Below are 19,676 nucleotides of genomic sequence, written 5' to 3'. Positions count from 1 at the left end.
CAATTATCCAAAATATCATGTCTGTTAACCAGTTCTCAGTGCCCCAGATAAACTGCGTATCTGCGTCTTTCACCCAATTAAAATGTATAAAAATGCAAAGAAATACAATATCATGAGTATTGAAAACGCAACCAATTTGACTTTTACGCAAATTCGTCAAATTAACGGTACAAAACTTCGATTAAAAATGCCTTGCTCACTTTAGGTATTTTCTCTTTGGAATTATTATCGTAACGCGGTGACGCTAACATTCAACAAGCTCATATGGTCATAGTTATTCAAACGCTATGCGTTTTCAATCTGACCTAATTCGTCGCCCATTGTGCATGTATTTGTAAAGCGTCTGTACTTTCAGTTTCTATTATGATGCGAAATAAAAATAGCTAAGAGAGGTCGAAAGACGTCCAAGATTGTTGCGCCAAAATATCAGCCGATCGCAAACTTTTTCGAATCAAGAAAGCAAGAGCCAATAAGTGTTATCGATTTTGTTAGAAACTGTGTATACAGCAGTTGAGTTGACATCCAAAAAACATGATGGAAAGTCTATGACTTAACAAACCTGTCAAAAGTATAAAAAGGCATGTCATTAGTTAGAAATTGTCGACATTTTTTAAAGTTTATATCATGGACAGTTTCAAGGATTAAAGATATTACGAAACATAAGTTTAATTAAAATTTATGATGATAGTTTACAGTTCTATTGAATCAATACAAGTGTGCAGAGTCAACGGAAGTAAATCAGCAATTATTTTAAGGTATGCATTTTTATTACTCATTTCACTCTATATGAAGAATGGAATCACCCTATTTTTCAAAATCAATGGTTGAAAACCCTATTTCCCAAATAATTATCTGGGGCACTGAGTTCTCGAGGACTTTTCTCAATTTCAATGTAAATTATTTTTTCACCGAAGCCAATTAGCTTGTTCAAAGCTAGCAAGAGGTAAAATGTGAGCTGTGTCTGAATTACAAGTTGTTTAATTTTTCATAATTGAAATGTTTACAATTTACTATTTATTGAATAACTTGGCAGTGCATAATTAAGAAAAAAATATCTCTTTATACCACTTAAGTATATTTGCATCACAGGAGCTCTCGTGTCGTGAGGTTGAGGAAACTAGTGTTGAATCTAAAACATTTAGCATCATGGACTCAAAAGTGAGAAGCCAAGTCAGACACCGCAAAATGTAAAATAATCTGTCAGATGTTTCGTCTGACAGGCTACGAAATTCTGTCAGACTGAAGGATAATTTCTGGATTCACTTATTAGCATACCTGATAATAGCATATTTCTGTTATTAGCATATAGAATGTCAAAGCACAGATTAATTCTTAAATTTTAATGTATTTTTCTTCTATTAATAGCATAATTTTTAACCCCAATATTCAGAATTCACTTAAAGTCTTTATAGCATAGAACATTCTCAGAATGCCAAGAAAATATGCTTTAAATCTGCAAAAATATGCTCAAATGCAAATGCAAATACCTTAGAATACAATTCCATTTGTTAAATAGTTATCTTAAACATCAATCATATACAATGTTGAATTTAAATTTCACGTTGACGATCAATTATTAACAGCTTTGACTTATTGTATGCCCCCAGTTGCTATATGTATGCTAAAATGTGTGTTCCTGTTAATAGCATATTCCTGTTATTAGCATAATTTTTGCTGACATGGTATGCTAAGAACAGGAATCCACTGTAGCAACATATTAATCAGGAATTATGGTTTGAATCCGTGAACTATTATTTTTAATGGTGAAAGAAAATCTCCATGGCGCGTTTTCAAAAATTCCTAATCAAGCTTGGTAAAAGAACACACAGAATAGCAAATTTATTACAGCGCCAACTTCCGGGTAAAAATGATTGATTTTTCCTATATTCCGTAAAGACAAATGCCGCATCATACCCTATGGGTGATTTGAAAAATAATGAAGCCTAAATAAAACATGCATTTATTTTCTTACCATTAAGCATGTTTGAGTTCTTTTTCTATCTTACAGAAGTGTTTCCATGTGATTAACTTAAATGTGAAAATTCTTCTCAATAACTTGCTTTATTAACAGAATATATTGAAAAATATCCTTAAAATTGCCCCAAGTGTACTGGTATTGCGTGACATTTTATATAAAAGGCAATTTTCAATTCTATACTTCAATAAAACTTTCAGAAATATTAGGTATTGCCATCATTTAATGAATATAAAAATGCATATGCTTTAAGAAAAATTAAACAATGCTTCTGTCTTAGGTTGATATCTCTTGTAGCAAGTGTTCAAAGCAATGATGTTCTTGTCAATTTTGTGCCACAATTTTCAACTCTCTTCACGTATATTAAGAGGTGGCATCATAAAGTGCTTCAATATTTATAGGCAAAAAGTGTCCTTTTAACCTGTCACATGTTTTTTCTACACATTTGTACAGGTATTTATACAATTATTTGTTCATGTAAATTTTGAACAGCTGAATACTAAATGTGGTCAGAATTTGTCCCTGTCCCAAGTGTACATTTTGCAAGAAAGTTATTTTAAATTTTTCATAAGATAGAATTTTCAAGGTTTTACATCATTTTCTTCAAACCATTAATGCTTATCACTAGATGTACTGAAAATTTGATGCCAAAACCTTGTGAACTTTTTTTGCAAGACAAATATCGCATTGTCCCAAGTGTATGAAATTTTTATCATGTTTGATGGACAGGTGATAGCTTTTAAAAAATAAACAAAGGCACTAATTTTCTGGAAAGAAGTACACAGAAGGGTGTAATCTCCAAGAGAAAAAGGTGGTTTCTTCACTCTGGGGGTGAACTACTCTTATTATATGGGTATGTCTCCATATTTTGTCTTCAGAAGAAAAATATAAGCATGTAAATGATAGTGTGTGGGAAGTATATCTGACTTTACCATAACATTATTACAAAAATACATTTCCTCTTCTCAAATTAATGTTAATTTTAATCAAAATATTTCTCCAATAATCTTCAATGTTAGCCTGAAGTTGGTTATTAAATGTTGTACATGTACACTTGGGACACAAAATGAATGTTTTTCTTATAAACCTCCAGAAAGTGAAAACAAACTTACATTATAGCAGAATTAATGATTAAATTTCGATTTAATAAAGCATTCAAAAGCAACTGAAAAAAAGCCAAAATAAAAGTTGAACATGGTCAAATGTCAAATATGATGGATGACAAAGTCTTTCAGACACTTATAATTAAACCACGCAGACTGTCACCCTTGTGGTACAATTCTTACACATCTAAACTAAAAACCATGTTAAAACTTTCGATAAACAACGGTACAGCACTTATTATTATTTCATTCATATTTAATGACACATTACCAAAATATATAGAGGATATATTGTATTACAGATGAAGGTCAAGTAAGAGGACATCGTGTTTAATGTATAAAGTATAAAAAGAACAAGGTCTAATTTATAAAAAACAAGGTCCAATATATAGATAATATAATGTTTAATATATAGAGAGCAAGGTCTAATATATAGAACAGTGAATTATATGTGTCTTGTTCTGAGAAAACTGGGCTTAATTCATGTGCGGAAAATCTCGTCCCTGATTAGCCTGTGCAGACTGCACAGGCTAATCAGGGACGAGACTTTCCGCTTTTATGGTATTTTTAGTTTGAAGGAAGTCCCTTCTTAACAAAAATCAAGTTTAAGCGGAAAGTGTCGTCCCTGATAAGCCGGTGCGGACTGCACAGGTAATCTGGGACGACACTTTACGCACATGAATTTAGCCCAGTTTTATCAGAACAAGACACATATTATAGAAAACGAGGTCAAATATTATAAAAAAAATATAAAAATGTATTTTGTATACAGAACCATGTTCAATATTTATAGAAAAGCGTCCAATATATAGAGAACACAATATTAGATCAACTTCCAGTATAGAGAGCAATGTCTTATATATAGATATCAAATTCCAACATATTGAAGAGGCATAATGTCTTATATTTAAAGATCAAGGTCAATGACATAGAGAACAATGTGTACTATGTAGAGAACATCATTTGATATTTAGAGAACAAGGTATGCTATCCATTTGTATAGAGAACAATGCCCAGCATATAGATCTCCAGCATATAGAGAGCAATGTCAAATAGATCTTTATTATATAGAACAAGATAAATTATGAAATCAAAGTCAAATATATACAACTATGTGAAATATATTGAAAACCAGGTCAAATGTATCTACAATTTGTGAAATATATGTGTTTTTTTATGGGAAATACAGATCTATGACACACTGCATAATTATGGAGATTCCTTATGCCTCTGATATCCCATCGGTTATAAACATACTAAGGGCCACAAAAATACCTCAAATGAAATACATATAAAAGTTATGCTATTTTTCTTCATCCATTTTGAAAATGTCCCTAGTGTACAGATTTGGCCTAAAATCATACTAGATCCTTTTAGCAAACAATTCAAGTTCCCTGTAATTTATCTTATAATTTTATAAGAATATTTTATGCCAATTTAATTTGTATTCTATATTACTGACTGTTTGGGTATTTCTTAGAATAAATGAAAACTAAAGTTGTCAAGTACAAATAACCTTAAATCTCTAAACATCAACCTTAAATCATCAAACGGACCTTCTAGCACAGAACATTATTTGGGGAAACATTAATTTGTATAGTCAAATGTAATAAAAATTTAAAAAGTATTTATATATGTTGAATGGTTTGCTTATTTAACTTGTATACAAAAGTCATGTAAGTGTCCCAAGTGTACAAATGTTTGAAAATTGTATACAGTTTTGGCAAAAGCTAGATTTTGCAGATTTTCTTATATAATAAAAAAGAAACTTCACATATATTTGAAGGCCATCCTATATTTTGATAAATCTGAGTTTTTACTTTAAGATACACTGCTTTGAGGCCAGGAAAAAAACTTTTAGGAGTATAGTTTTGAAAAATATGTGTTAAAAAACATGAAAATTTCATTTTTTTCCATAATTTTTTTTAGAACACTTCTGATTTTGTATTTAAATTTTGCTTAAAAACATACTTATTCTAAAAATAAATGCTGCTCGAGCAGCATATTGCTGCTCGAGCAGGAATTTTGCTGCTCGAGCAGCAGACCAGTAAATTGCTGCTCGAGCAGCAATATGCTGCTCGAGCAGCATTTTTTTCTGCTCGAGCAGAAGTTAAAGTTTCGACCCCTTTGGTGCGCCATAGATTACAGCATCGAAGTGTACAGTGCGACGCTTTGTTTAATATACGGATTTTCCAAATTACTTTGCTGAGCCATTTTGGCACCAGTTGAAGTTATTCAGTTGAAATAATTATCTGCCTCAACATGAACCAATTGTACTTAATGATAATATTTGTTTGTGAATATCAGTGCCTAAAATTCATTAAACTGCCTCAATTTCTTATATAGATTTTATTCTTTGACATTAAGTTTCATTTTTTCCCTGTAATCTCATCTTTGCTCTGCAAATAGCCTCGGCAACTGCCTTGGCGTGCCTCAGCGTGGCTACGACGCTGAGATCTGGAAGGATTTTATTTTATGTTCTTGTTTTAGTATTTTATTATAAAAAGTAGTATCATTTTCTTTTATATTGTGAAAACCTATCGGTAAATGACATGTGTCTTGTATTGTGAGAAAAAAAAAGAAATATAAGTATCCATGATAAAAGGGAAATCGTTTAATTATCTAGCCACACATGTGTGACGTATGAAAGCCAAAATAGGCTACCGATAAGGGGGCGCCCCGATAAGTGCCAGTTTGCTATAAATAAGACAGTGTGACTTCAATTTTCTATCGGAATATATCTTGGTTTGATGTACCATTTACAAGACGCAATGATTTTTAAAGATCCGCGTCATGCAAAAATGGGTCTTACGCAATATGCTGCCAGCGTGGCTCCAGCACAGCCGGTGCATCCGCGCAATCTTGTCAGGTCACATAACCCCAAACCGGAACTCCTGTTTTTAGGGTTACATGCAGTCAGTTTGATACTTAGCACACATTGTTGAGTGCATGCTGCCTAGGATTTGTAAAATACATTGCAAATGGTTGGTTTTGGTATCAACTTGAAGGTATATTTGTAAGCAATAAGAAAATAAGCCATTTTTGTGCTCTACTTTTTGTGTTGATGGTTCCCGGCTTCGAAAGTAGGTCATACTATTTGAGCCCAAAATGGTTGTCTGCACAGCTGTCAAAACCGGTTTGCCTATTCTAAGGTAAATATTTTGAGTTTGCGCGTATAGAATTTAATGACATGCATTTTTTTCAAAAGATTATGCATTAATCTTTCCAATGATGTATGATGATATAGTGGGTATGCGCTTGATCATGGTAAAAATTGATATCGAACTTCAACTATTTTATATGTAATATAGAAGGAAATTAATTGCGCATGCGTAACCTTTAAGCACATCCGACCAAGTTAGTCGTCTGCCAGAATTTTGACATTTGACCATCAAAAACTCTCTGTATTGCAAAACATAACTGCCAGATGTCATTTTGACCCAAATAAGGGCTGTTTGCAATTGGGCTGTTGCACTTGGGGTCATAAGGGGGGTAAATGCTGGAAAATCACACCGAAACCTGTTCGGGAGACATATTCTAAGACTACTTAAACACCCGGTATTGTTTTTCAGTGCCATTTTGACATTAATTTGCATCAATCTCAATAATGAACCTAATGCATGTCTTTATTTCATCTGTATTTATTATTATTGTTTACTTTTTGAGCCTTTTTCTGTTAAAAATGCCCGCCAATTTTGGACCTACACTTCTATCCGCCTTCGCCTTCAACCCATTCAGGCAGATCTACTCAGAATAACACTACTTTGCCTTATTTTACCTGTTTGGATATCTCGCTGAGTTCAAGTAAAATCAAGTATTCAGCTGAAAACACAAAAATGATAATAATATTATGCTTTCTTTCCTGGAAGAATGTTGTTGCGATAGACCCTGCATGAAAAACACCAGGGAATCTGTATTTAAGTGACCTTAATATTATGCGTAAACCTAAGTGTGCATTTGTAGGCGGTGTCGAAATGGGTCTATAGCTCTGCCTGAACTGTCGTCCAATTGGTTTACAAGTCCGGCTGAAGTGACAGGCCATCAAAAACTGTACAGTGTGACTGATTCGGAGACGGCCCTCAACACTCGCCCAGTCGTGTCGAGAGGATCGGTGTCTTTGCAGGTTAGTACGCCGTTATTTTCAATTAAATCTATTGTAAAATGATTTCTTTGATATCCTGGCACACTTTTGTCACCAAAATTAGGAAATTTGTGTGTTTTACATTGACTGCAGCTCTGAAACCAAACTTTGTGGCGATAACTTTGCCGGTGTGCCCGACAATGTGATGCCGGCGTGGTGAATTAACCATTTGCAGCAAATAAAGCGAGAAAGACTATTGAAAGCTTACTCTAATTGTATCTAACTTACATTAGTTGGCACCGTAATGGGCAAATGCGCACAAAAAACCTTTTTTGTTTTCTCAGATTACACGGAATTGAGCACCCGGGCCAGACTGACACTTTCCGGAGCCTGCCCTAGACGGAACTCGAGCCGAGGAATCATAGGTCCAGGTGTGACAAAAGACTTAAAGCTCATGTCTGACGATGACTTTTTTTAGTCAGGAAGCCAAGTGTGTTGTTTTTCCATGCAAGCGAGCCCTTTTGTTGGGTCAAATGACATCAGCATTGCTGCTTCTACATGGATTTTACCTAAAATGTGCAAAAAAAATATAAAAAGTTTGTTCGAATCCAGTTCAAAACCTGCTTTGATGCACAAATATTGCCATTGATGATTTTTTTCACTTATTAAGCCATATGTAAGATAAGCTTTGCCTATTAGAATCGAAAGACATGCCTTGTATGGAGTCTAAGTGCTGCATGTATGATGTAACCGAGTTTGGCTTTTCTACCTTAATTCTTGACGCGAAACGCTGTTACGCATGGCGCTTTCAACGGCAACTTTTATGAATTAATCTGTGTGTCATTGTACCGGAACTTTGTGATCTTTCTCAAAACAGATTATACCTGTGGGAAAAGTGCCTTTAATTTAAATTTGAAGGGGTTGGGTTCTCTTAAAGGTCACATAACCCCAAACCGGAACTCCTGTTTTTAGGGTTACATGCAGTCAGTTTGATACTTAGCACACATTGTTGAGTGCATGCTGCCTAGGATTTGTAAAATACATTGCAAATGGTTGGTTTTGGTATCAACTTGAAGGTATATTTGTAAGCAATAAGAAAATAAGCCATTTTTGTGCTCTACTTTTTGTGTTGATGGTTCCCGGCTTCGAAAGTAGGTCATACTATTTGAGCCCAAAATGGTTGTCTGCACAGCTGTCAAAACCGGTTTGCCTATTCTAAGGTAAATATTTTGAGTTTGCGCGTATAGAATTTAATGACATGCATTTTTTTCAAAAGATTATGCATTAATCTTTCCAATGATGTATGATGATATAGTGGGTATGCGCTTGATCATGGTAAAAATTGATATCGAACTTCAACTATTTTATATGTAATATAGAAGGAAATTAATTGCGCATGCGTAACCTGTCAGGACATGCATAGTGAATAGGCTTCTCTGGAGATACCACGATACATTGTGTGCTTTTTATAGCGGAAAGCGTAGCCCCTGATCGGACTGCATAAGTGCGCAGGCTGGGCTTAAGCTACGCTTTCCGCAAATGCCATAAGACCCATTTTCGCATGACGCGGATGTTACCGTGTTATTTGAATGTGTGCAAAGAAACTGCGTCTTAATTAAATATCAACATACCACATGGTTCGATGACGAAGAAATAAATTCATAATAAACCATGTGATGTGATCTCACGTAGTAAAATTTGTTTATATCTACGAACACTGTTGTGTGTTTTAAAATTTGTGCACTTCATAACAAACATTTCATGCGGTGGATATACTATTCAGTGAAAAAAGAGCACATCAATACTATAACCTTTGTTTTTAAACGTCAATGTTCTACCTTTATTTCAAAGTCAGGATAAACGCCTAATATCTTTAAAAAATATATATATTTTTTGTTTTCTTTTCTGGTAGTATATTCGGGGTTGTTAACAGTAAACTACATAGTTCACAACAACCGACTGACGTACGGTGCAGCATGTCAACGCATCATTCGCAGATCCACTTCTGTCGTTATTTAAATTAATAAACGTACGTCAAAAGTGATGTACCCTTGCGTCAGCCTAACGGTGTCCGAGCTGACTTCACAAAGTTTCATCAAATGTATGTATTTGCCCTGCGTTCTTGCGTGCGTCTAGTCTGCGGGTCTGATAAGTGGGTTGTGACGAAACGGATCGCAACCGGTAGGTCAATGCCACGTTTATAATTAAACAGTGCTCCAGCCTCCAGCTAGGCCTAAATTGAAGGGCGCCCTGCCCTCCCGAACCTCCGCCCTGCCCCCCCTGCCCTTAAATTGTTTTTATTTTTTACATATGATCCTTAATTAATCTCTTATTACATTGTAATTAATTTATACCTCAATGTACACATTATATTTGAATGGTTTAATAATAATGGGAAACATATATTCTAACAATTATAAATAACATATAAATTAACATGCAACAGGAAGCATTCCAGAAACACCCGCGCGCTAAAAAGTGCCCTTTTGACAAAATACAGGCGTGTCGAGAGTGCCCTTTTGACAAAAAAGCCCCCCTGGCCATTTTAAATCCTAGCTGGATCACTGTATAATATTTATATATATTTTACGCTTACATGTATACATGTAATGAACTACTAATGGGGCATGCATTTCAATCTAAATAAAAGTATAAATGTACCGATGTGAATGTGAGGGTCGTCGCGCATGCATGATTATTGCAAAGGAAATTCACTAAAAGATGAATCGAGTTTAGGCCGCCGCCCGTAAAATAAGGGCTTTTGGATGACTGTACTGGTGGCCGTCCGATACCTTGGCGATAATATATGTATCCCGGAAAAAAACCTTTTTGGAAAAACACACTAATCTGCAGGTACAAATAAAGCTGACCCATTTATAATTCTTTCTAAGCCACACACCGTATGAATCGTTATTATTTAAAGTAAGCTATATTTGTTTAATTGGTTGATATAATGGACCAGCGTTGTTTGTACCGGGTGATTAGTGGGGTTTTCTAAACTCTTGCTTTTCATCAGTCTATTGAACATTGCTCAGTGCCTTTCGTTGCATAATTTGTCGCCACGATCTTATTTGAAATTGGAGGATGTTTTAAAGGGGCCTTTTCACAGATTTGGGCATTTTTTTAACTTATTCATTAAATGCTTTATATTGATAAATGTAAACATTGGATAATAAAAGCTCCAGTAAAAAATCAAGAAAAAAAATAAAAAAAGGAAAAGAACATTGCCCGGAGCAGGTTTCGAACCAGTGACCCCTGAAGTCCTGCCAGAGTCCTGAAGTAAAAACGCTTTAGCCTACTGAGCTATTCCGCCGAGTACACAATCTTGATGTATTTTATACCTTATATAAGCAATCTTCGTAGTTTCACAAAATTTAACGACAAAAACAGAACTCTCCAAATTATTCAATCGTTTCGCGTTGCAACGCTTTATAATTTTTAGGTTTTAAAATCGTCAAAATATGCATATAATGGCTATATTAGAGCATGGTTAATGTTCAGTATTACTGTTTCCTCACAAATATTATAACTAAAACGAAAAATTACGAATCTGAAACAACTTTTTTCAATTTTGTCAATTTACCAAAGCGTGAAAAGATCCCTTTAATAACCTTCGTCCGATCAAGTAAAAAAAATACCACCGACGATCTGACGGTGTGCGGCCAAACTAAAAAATATATATCACTAGGTGTGTGTTAACGTTGAAAGGATTCGTTAAAATTCGACTGGTGCCATCCAAATATCATTCAGCGATTCTTTTTATATAATTATTATACGTTATATATTCTTTCAAGCCTAGGGTTAGATCATAGGACAACAGTTAATGCAGATTTAAAATCACAAAATATGTAAAGTATCCTTTTTTTAATCATACATGAACAGTTCGACACAATGCTTCAGTTGTGTGAATAAGCTGATAATTGCTGTATTAAATACAATTGACAGTGCCCATCTTTGCACCCCTTCTTTATTTTTTTTATTTGAGCTAGTGGGACGTTACACCTTCCTGAGATGTGATCAGGTGGTTTATCAAGGTGTGAAACTTGATAGGGTTGATCAATGGTTGTTGGGATATTGAAATGAATGGATGTGCAGTTCGCCTGATTAGGTAAATATACATGTTTACTACATGTACTTATTACTTATTTGCGGATGCTTTGCAATTGTGACAGTGCTTGTAAGTGTGATAAGTGTTAAAAAGTTTGGTTGAGCAAAATGAAAAAAATACACATGTATCACGTAAAACGAAAAAGAACGAACAAATATTTTGTTGACTAAAACACCGCTAAAAGTATTGAAAACAACGAGTATATTAACGAATTTAAGCAGAACATAAACACACATTTATATGTTTGTTATTTTCCACATGAAAGCGATAGCCATTTAACAATGCACTTGTGTGCCAAAAAGTGTATGAATACTTTTACGGAATCCACTCATTTTGAACTTTCAAAACTGACAGTTTTTATCGTAAATAAAAGGTTGTCGCGCTGCAACTAATTTGGAAAAATTGAATCACATGTTGATTTGGAACACTTTAAAACTTTAATCAATAGATTTCGACAAAACATATTGGCGACATGCCCTTTGTCTGTATTTAATATACGTAAATGGGTGTCATCTTCAACATCTTTTTCGAACAGCTGTCCGTTTATTTGGATACAGACAGTAACTCGCTATGGGATCGGAAACACCATGACCAACTGCTGGAGGTCACAGTAAAAAGACCGAAGTATGGATCGTTGAAATGTCATCTCTGCCACTGCTGTTAATACAAAGATAAGTGGTAATATATCTTTTTTTAAATTGACGTAAGGCAGGTGTGATTAAAGAGACAATTGTGATGTGCGATTGTCGTTGAGTTCCTTTGGTAAGCAGTACTGCTGTTGGTACGCAGAAAGACAACACTGTCCATTCGACTTGATTTGTAGAGCTAGGACGTTTTAATGTTGTTGACGCTCTGTCTGTGTCTGTCTGCTTAACTCTGGCAAGGCTCCTCAGTTTTTACTGCGAGGGACACACTTTTTTGCCCGCTAGCGTAAACACTGACGCGGGTCGACGGTGCTGGTACAGCGAGTCCGAGTCGTCCGAGTCAGCGTGAGCATTGTTAAAACGCCTTAATAATTAGCTCTAAAAACAAGTCTACTCGATAGCGTTTTCGTTCTGTTTTCCATCAGCATTACGGTTAACTAAAGGCAGTAACTACGGTCTTACATAATCTTATCCCTTTTTTCAGTGCAGCTGTTTAACGTAAACTCTGACATTTTCTTGCAAAAGGACGTATTCTAATTTACCTACCGGTATAAATGCTAATACGTGTTTATTTTATTTATCTGTTATCGCCCCTTATCGTTGGTTAAAATGATACTAAAGTGTATATTTTCAATAAAGTAGTGTTTAATTTATTTTTATTTCAGTTACTAGTTCGTGTCAGGTGGGACTCTTTCAAGATACGGTTCCACTGCTGGAGAAGGATGGCGCAACGTTTTCGGATGCCATGAAGATTTTTCAATTAAGCCGCTGGTGGTGGTGCTGGTGGTGATGATGGTGGTGGTGATGGTTGTGATGGTGGTGGTGGTGCTGATGGTGGTGGTGATATTGGAGGTGATGGTGGTGTTGATGGTGGTGGTTTGGTGACGGTGGTTGTGATGGTGATGCTGATGGTGGTGGTCGTGGTTATAATGATGTTGATGGTGGTGGCGATGGTGGTAGTGGTTGTGGAAAAGATGATGTTGCTGGTGTTGGTGATGATGCTGGTGGTGAAGGTGGTTGTGAAGGTGATGGTTGTGGTGGTGATGATGGTGTTTGTAATGATCAACGCGGGAGATCAGTCTCCACAAGGTCGCTTCCGGGGGATAACTTTTGATTATCCGAACGGATTCCTTAAAAAGTCATACCCACTCGCCGTGGATATAGCGCACAACATTTAAATCCAGGGAAGAAACTATGTCAGCCCGACAAGCAGCCGACAGGAGATCAGCGTGCACAAGTCGCTTCCAGGAGATAACTCTTATTTGTCCGAAACGGGCCCTTAAAGGTGCATATCCTCTCGCCGTATATATAGCGCATACTACGCTTAAAAGGCTGTATGTACGTCCCCCTGAAGCCCACCCTAAATAAAACCCTGGGTCGAAACTTGGTCAGCCCGACAGGCAGTCAACTGGAGATCAGCGTGCACTAGGTCACTTCCGATGATAACTATTGTGTGTCCGAAAGGGGCCCTAGATATAGCGCTTAATATGCTTAATAGGCTGTTAATACGTTCCCCTGACACCGACCCTAACTAAAACACGGACCGAAATAAGGTCAGCCCGATAGGCAGCTGACCGGAGATCTGCCTTCACTAGGTCGATTCCGGGGGAAAACTCTTGTTTGTCCGAAAAAGACACTTAAAGATGCATACCCACTCGTCGTCGATATATCGCATAATACGCTAAATAGGCTGTATGTACGTCCACCTGACGACGACCCTTTTTAAAAACCCGAGTCGAAACTAGGTCAGCCCGACACGCGCCTACGGGAGATATGCTTAAAATAGGTCGCTACCGGGGGATAACTCTCGTGTTTTCGAAGGGGCCCTTAAAAGTGCATACCCACTCGCTTTGTATAAAGCGCATAATACAATAAACAGGCTGCATGAACGTCCCTCTGACGCTGATCCTAATTATACCCCCGAGCCGAAAGTAAGTCAGTCCGACAGGCAACCGACGGGAGATCAGCGCGAACTAGGTCGATTCCGGGGGATAACTATTGTTTGTCTGAAAGGGGCCCTTAAAGGTACATACAAACTCGTCGTGGATATATCGCATACTACGCTTAATAGGCTGTATCAACGTGTCCCTGACGCCGACCCTAATTAAAACCCCGCGCCGAAACTAGGTCAGCCCGACAAGCAGCCGACGGGAAATATGCTTGCGATAGGTCGCTGCCGGGGGATAACTCTTGTTTGTTCAAAGAGGGCCCTTGAAGGTGCATACCAACTCGTCGTCGATATATCGCATAATACGCTAAACAGGCTTCATGTACGTCCCTCTGATGCCGACCATAATTAAGACTCCCGAGTCGAAAGTAGGCAATCATGACAGGCAGCCGCCCGGAGATCAGCGTGCACTAGGTCGCGTCCTCTTGTTTTTCCGAAAGGGGCCCTTAAAGTTATGGAAGGGAATATCTGCCAGTCCATTCATGTTGCCAAATGACGTTACATATTGCTAATTGACAATTGCATACTGCTAAATGACAATTGCATACTGCTACATTACAATGTATTTTGCTTTATTTAATTTGTTACAAAATAATGCAACTTCCTTACGTCTTACGCTTGTTTCTATCAGTTAGTGAAATATTGATTGTATACTTCTTTTTAATGTTTACTCGGTATGTTTATCATGTATTCTCTCGAGTAAATGACAAATGAATTATTTCTGTTAATTGTTCATGTGGTATCATTCTTGTATGTGAAAAATTATCAAATACTTAGTATTGTGAGAAAATGGCAGATTTTTAAGTTCTCTAAGCGAAACAATGTGTGACGTATGAAAGCCAAAATAGGCTACCGATAAGTGCCAGTTTGCTATAAATAAGACAGTGTGACTTCAATTTTCTATCGGAATATATCTTGGTTTGATGTACCATTTACAAGACGCAATGATTTTTAAAGATCCGCGTCATGCAAAAATGGGTCTTACGCAATATGCTGCCAGCGTGGCTCCAGCACAGCCGGTGCATCCGCGCAATCTTGTCAGGTCACATAACCCCAAACCGGAACTCCTGTTTTTAGGGTTACATGCAGTCAGTTTGATACTTAGCACACATTGTTGAGTGCATGCTGCCTAGGATTTGTAAAATACATTGCAAATGGTTGGTTTTGGTATCAACTTGAAGGTATATTTGTAAGCAATAAGAAAATAAGCCATTTTTGTGCTCTACTTTTTGTGTTGATGGTTCCCGGCTTCGAAAGTAGGTCATACTATTTGAGCCCAAAATGGTTGTCTGCACAGCTGTCAAAACCGGTTTGCCTATTCTAAGGTAAATATTTTGAGTTTGCGCGTATAGAATTTAATGACATGCATTTTTTTCAAAAGATTATGCATTAATCTTTCCAATGATGTATGATGATATAGTGGGTATGCGCTTGATCATGGTAAAAATTGATATCGAACTTCAACTATTTTATATGTAATATAGAAGGAAATTAATTGCGCATGCGTAACCTTTAAGCACATCCGACCAAGTTAGTCGTCTGCCAGAATTTTGACATTTGACCATCAAAAACTCTCTGTATTGCAAAACATAACTGCCAGATGTCATTTTGACCCAAATAAGGGCTGTTTGCAATTGGGCTGTTGCACTTGGGGTCATAAGGGGGGTAAATGCTGGAAAATCACACCGAAACCTGTTCGGGAGACATATTCTAAGACTACTTAAACACCCGGTATTGTTTTTCAGTGCCATTTTGACATTAATTTGCATCAATCTCAATAATGAACCTAATGCATGTCTTTATTTCATCTGTATTTATTATTATTGTTTACTTTTTGAGCCTTTTTCTGTTAAAAATGCCCGCCAATTTTGGACCTACACTTCTATCCGCCTTCGCCTTCAACCCATTCAGGCAGATCTACTCAGAATAACACTACTTTGCCTTATTTTACCTGTTTGGATATCTCGCTGAGTTCAAGTAAAATCAAGTATTCAGCTGAAAACACAAAAATGATAATAATATTATGCTTTCTTTCCTGGAAGAATGTTGTTGCGATAGACCCTGCATGAAAAACACCAGGGAATCTGTATTTAAGTGACCTTAATATTATGCGTAAACCTAAGTGTGCATTTGTAGGCGGTGTCGAAATGGGTCTATAGCTCTGCCTGAACTGTCGTCCAATTGGTTTACAAGTCCGGCTGAAGTGACAGGCCATCAAAAACTGTACAGTGTGACTGATTCGGAGACGGCCCTCAACACTCGCCCAGTCGTGTCGAGAGGATCGGTGTCTTTGCAGGTTAGTACGCCGTTATTTTCAATTAAATCTATTGTAAAATGATTTCTTTGATATCCTGGCACACTTTTGTCACCAAAATTAGGAAATTTGTGTGTTTTACATTGACTGCAGCTCTGAAACCAAACTTTGTGGCGATAACTTTGCCGGTGTGCCCGACAATGTGATGCCGGCGTGGTGAATTAACCATTTGCAGCAAATAAAGCGAGAAAGACTATTGAAAGCTTACTCTAATTGTATCTAACTTACATTAGTTGGCACCGTAATGGGCAAATGCGCACAAAAAACCTTTTTTGTTTTCTCAGATTACACGGAATTGAGCACCCGGGCCAGACTGACACTTTCCGGAGCCTGCCCTAGACGGAACTCGAGCCGAGGAATCATAGGTCCAGGTGTGACAAAAGACTTAAAGCTCATGTCTGACGATGACTTTTTTTAGTCAGGAAGCCAAGTGTGTTGTTTTTCCATGCAAGCGAGCCCTTTTGTTGGGTCAAATGACATCAGCATTGCTGCTTCTACATGGATTTTACCTAAAATGTGCAAAAAAAATATAAAAAGTTTGTTCGAATCCAGTTCAAAACCTGCTTTGATGCACAAATATTGCCATTGATGATTTTTTTCACTTATTAAGCCATATGTAAGATAAGCTTTGCCTATTAGAATCGAAAGACATGCCTTGTATGGAGTCTAAGTGCTGCATGTATGATGTAACCGAGTTTGGCTTTTCTACCTTAATTCTTGACGCGAAACGCTGTTACGCATGGCGCTTTCAACGGCAACTTTTATGAATTAATCTGTGTGTCATTGTACCGGAACTTTGTGATCTTTCTCAAAACAGATTATACCTGTGGGAAAAGTGCCTTTAATTTAAATTTGAAGGGGTTGGGTTCTCTTAAAGGTCACATAACCCCAAACCGGAACTCCTGTTTTTAGGGTTACATGCAGTCAGTTTGATACTTAGCACACATTGTTGAGTGCATGCTGCCTAGGATTTGTAAAATACATTGCAAATGGTTGGTTTTGGTATCAACTTGAAGGTATATTTGTAAGCAATAAGAAAATAAGCCATTTTTGTGCTCTACTTTTTGTGTTGATGGTTCCCGGCTTCGAAAGTAGGTCATACTATTTGAGCCCAAAATGGTTGTCTGCACAGCTGTCAAAACCGGTTTGCCTATTCTAAGGTAAATATTTTGAGTTTGCGCGTATAGAATTTAATGACATGCATTTTTTTCAAAAGATTATGCATTAATCTTTCCAATGATGTATGATGATATAGTGGGTATGCGCTTGATCATGGTAAAAATTGATATCGAACTTCAACTATTTTATATGTAATATAGAAGGAAATTAATTGCGCATGCGTAACCTGTCAGGACATGCATAGTGAATAGGCTTCTCTGGAGATACCACGATACATTGTGTGCTTTTTATAGCGGAAAGCGTAGCCCCTGATCGGACTGCATAAGTGCGCAGGCTGGGCTTAAGCTACGCTTTCCGCAAATGCCATAAGACCCATTTTCGCATGACGCGGATGTTACCGTGTTATTTGAATGTGTGCAAAGAAACTGCGTCTTAATTAAATATCAACATACCACATGGTTCGATGACGAAGAAATAAATTCATAATAAACCATGTGATGTGATCTCACGTAGTAAAATTTGTTTATATCTACGAACACTGTTGTGTGTTTTAAAATTTGTGCACTTCATAACAAACATTTCATGCGGTGGATATACTATTCAGTGAAAAAAGAGCACATCAATACTATAACCTTTGTTTTTAAACGTCAATGTTCTACCTTTATTTCAAAGTCAGGATAAACGCCTAATATCTTTAAAAAATATATATATTTTTTGTTTTCTTTTCTGGTAGTATATTCGGGGTTGTTAACAGTAAACTACATAGTTCACAACAACCGACTGACGTACGGTGCAGCATGTCAACGCATCATTCGCAGATCCACTTCTGTCGTTATTTAAATTAATAAACGTACGTCAAAAGTGATGTACCCTTGCGTCAGCCTAACGGTGTCCGAGCTGACTTCACAAAGTTTCATCAAATGTATGTATTTGCCCTGCGTTCTTGCGTGCGTCTAGTCTGCGGGTCTGATAAGTGGGTTGTGACGAAACGGATCGCAACCGGTAGGTCAATGCCACGTTTATAATTAAACAGTGCTCCAGCCTCCAGCTAGGCCTAAATTGAAGGGCGCCCTGCCCTCCCGAACCTCCGCCCTGCCCCCCCTGCCCTTAAATTGTTTTTATTTTTTTACATATGATCCTTAATTAATCTCTTATTACATTGTAATTAATTTATACCTCAATGTACACATTATATTTGAATGGTTTAATAATAATGGGAAACATATATTCTAACAATTATAAATAACATATAAATTAACATGCAACAGGAAGCATTCCAGAAACACCCGCGCGCTAAAAAGTGCCCTTTTGACAAAATACAGGCGTGTCGAGAGTGCCCTTTTGACAAAAAAGCCCCCCTGGCCATTTTAAATCCTAGCTGGATCACTGTATAATATTTATATATATTTTACGCTTACATGTATACATGTAATGAACTACTAATGGGGCATGCATTTCAATCTAAATAAAAGTATAAATGTACCGATGTGAATGTGAGGGTCGTCGCGCATGCATGATTATTGCAAAGGAAATTCACTAAAAGATGAATCGAGTTTAGGCCGCCGCCCGTAAAATAAGGGCTTTTGGATGACTGTACTGGTGGCCGTCCGATACCTTGGCGATAATATATGTATCCCGGAAAAAAACCTTTTTGGAAAAACACACTAATCTGCAGGTACAAATAAAGCTGACCCATTTATAATTCTTTCTAAGCCACACACCGTATGAATCGTTATTATTTAAAGTAAGCTATATTTGTTTAATTGGTTGATATAATGGACCAGCGTTGTTTGTACCGGGTGATTAGTGGGGTTTTCTAAACTCTTGCTTTTCATCAGTCTATTGAACATTGCTCAGTGCCTTTCGTTGCATAATTTGTCGCCACGATCTTATTTGAAATTGGAGGATGTTTTAAAGGGGCCTTTTCACAGATTTGGGCATTTTTTTAACTTATTCATTAAATGCTTTATATTGATAAATGTAAACATTGGATAATAAAAGCTCCAGTAAAAAATCAAGAAAAAAAATAAAAAAAGGAAAAGAACATTGCCCGGAGCAGGTTTCGAACCAGTGACCCCTGAAGTCCTGCCAGAGTCCTGAAGTAAAAACGCTTTAGCCTACTGAGCTATTCCGCCGAGTACACAATCTTGATGTATTTTATACCTTATATAAGCAATCTTCGTAGTTTCACAAAATTTAACGACAAAAACAGAACTCTCCAAATTATTCAATCGTTTCGCGTTGCAACGCTTTATAATTTTTAGGTTTTAAAATCGTCAAAATATGCATATAATGGCTATATTAGAGCATGGTTAATGTTCAGTATTACTGTTTCCTCACAAATATTATAACTAAAACGAAAAATTACGAATCTGAAACAACTT

General features: G+C 36.8%; 1 long non-coding RNA gene across 1 annotated transcript; it reads left to right on the top strand.

Moving 5' to 3' along the window:
* Window positions 1-719: 719 nt before the first annotated feature.
* LOC127874661 (uncharacterized) lies at window positions 720-16,752 on the top strand. The gene is made up of 5 exons (XR_008047039.1): window positions 720-755; window positions 7,042-7,201; window positions 7,504-7,590; window positions 15,996-16,155; window positions 16,458-16,752. It is a non-coding gene; the product is annotated as an uncharacterized LOC127874661 (long non-coding RNA).
* Window positions 16,753-19,676: the final 2,924 nt, after the last annotated feature.

This window comes from Dreissena polymorpha, chromosome 3 (assembly GCF_020536995.1).
Source record: "Dreissena polymorpha isolate Duluth1 chromosome 3, UMN_Dpol_1.0, whole genome shotgun sequence".
Classification (NCBI taxonomy): Eukaryota; Metazoa; Mollusca; class Bivalvia; order Myida; family Dreissenidae; genus Dreissena; species Dreissena polymorpha.
The sequence above is the reverse complement of the archived record's forward strand: the minus strand, read 5'-3'. Positions and strand labels throughout refer to the sequence as shown.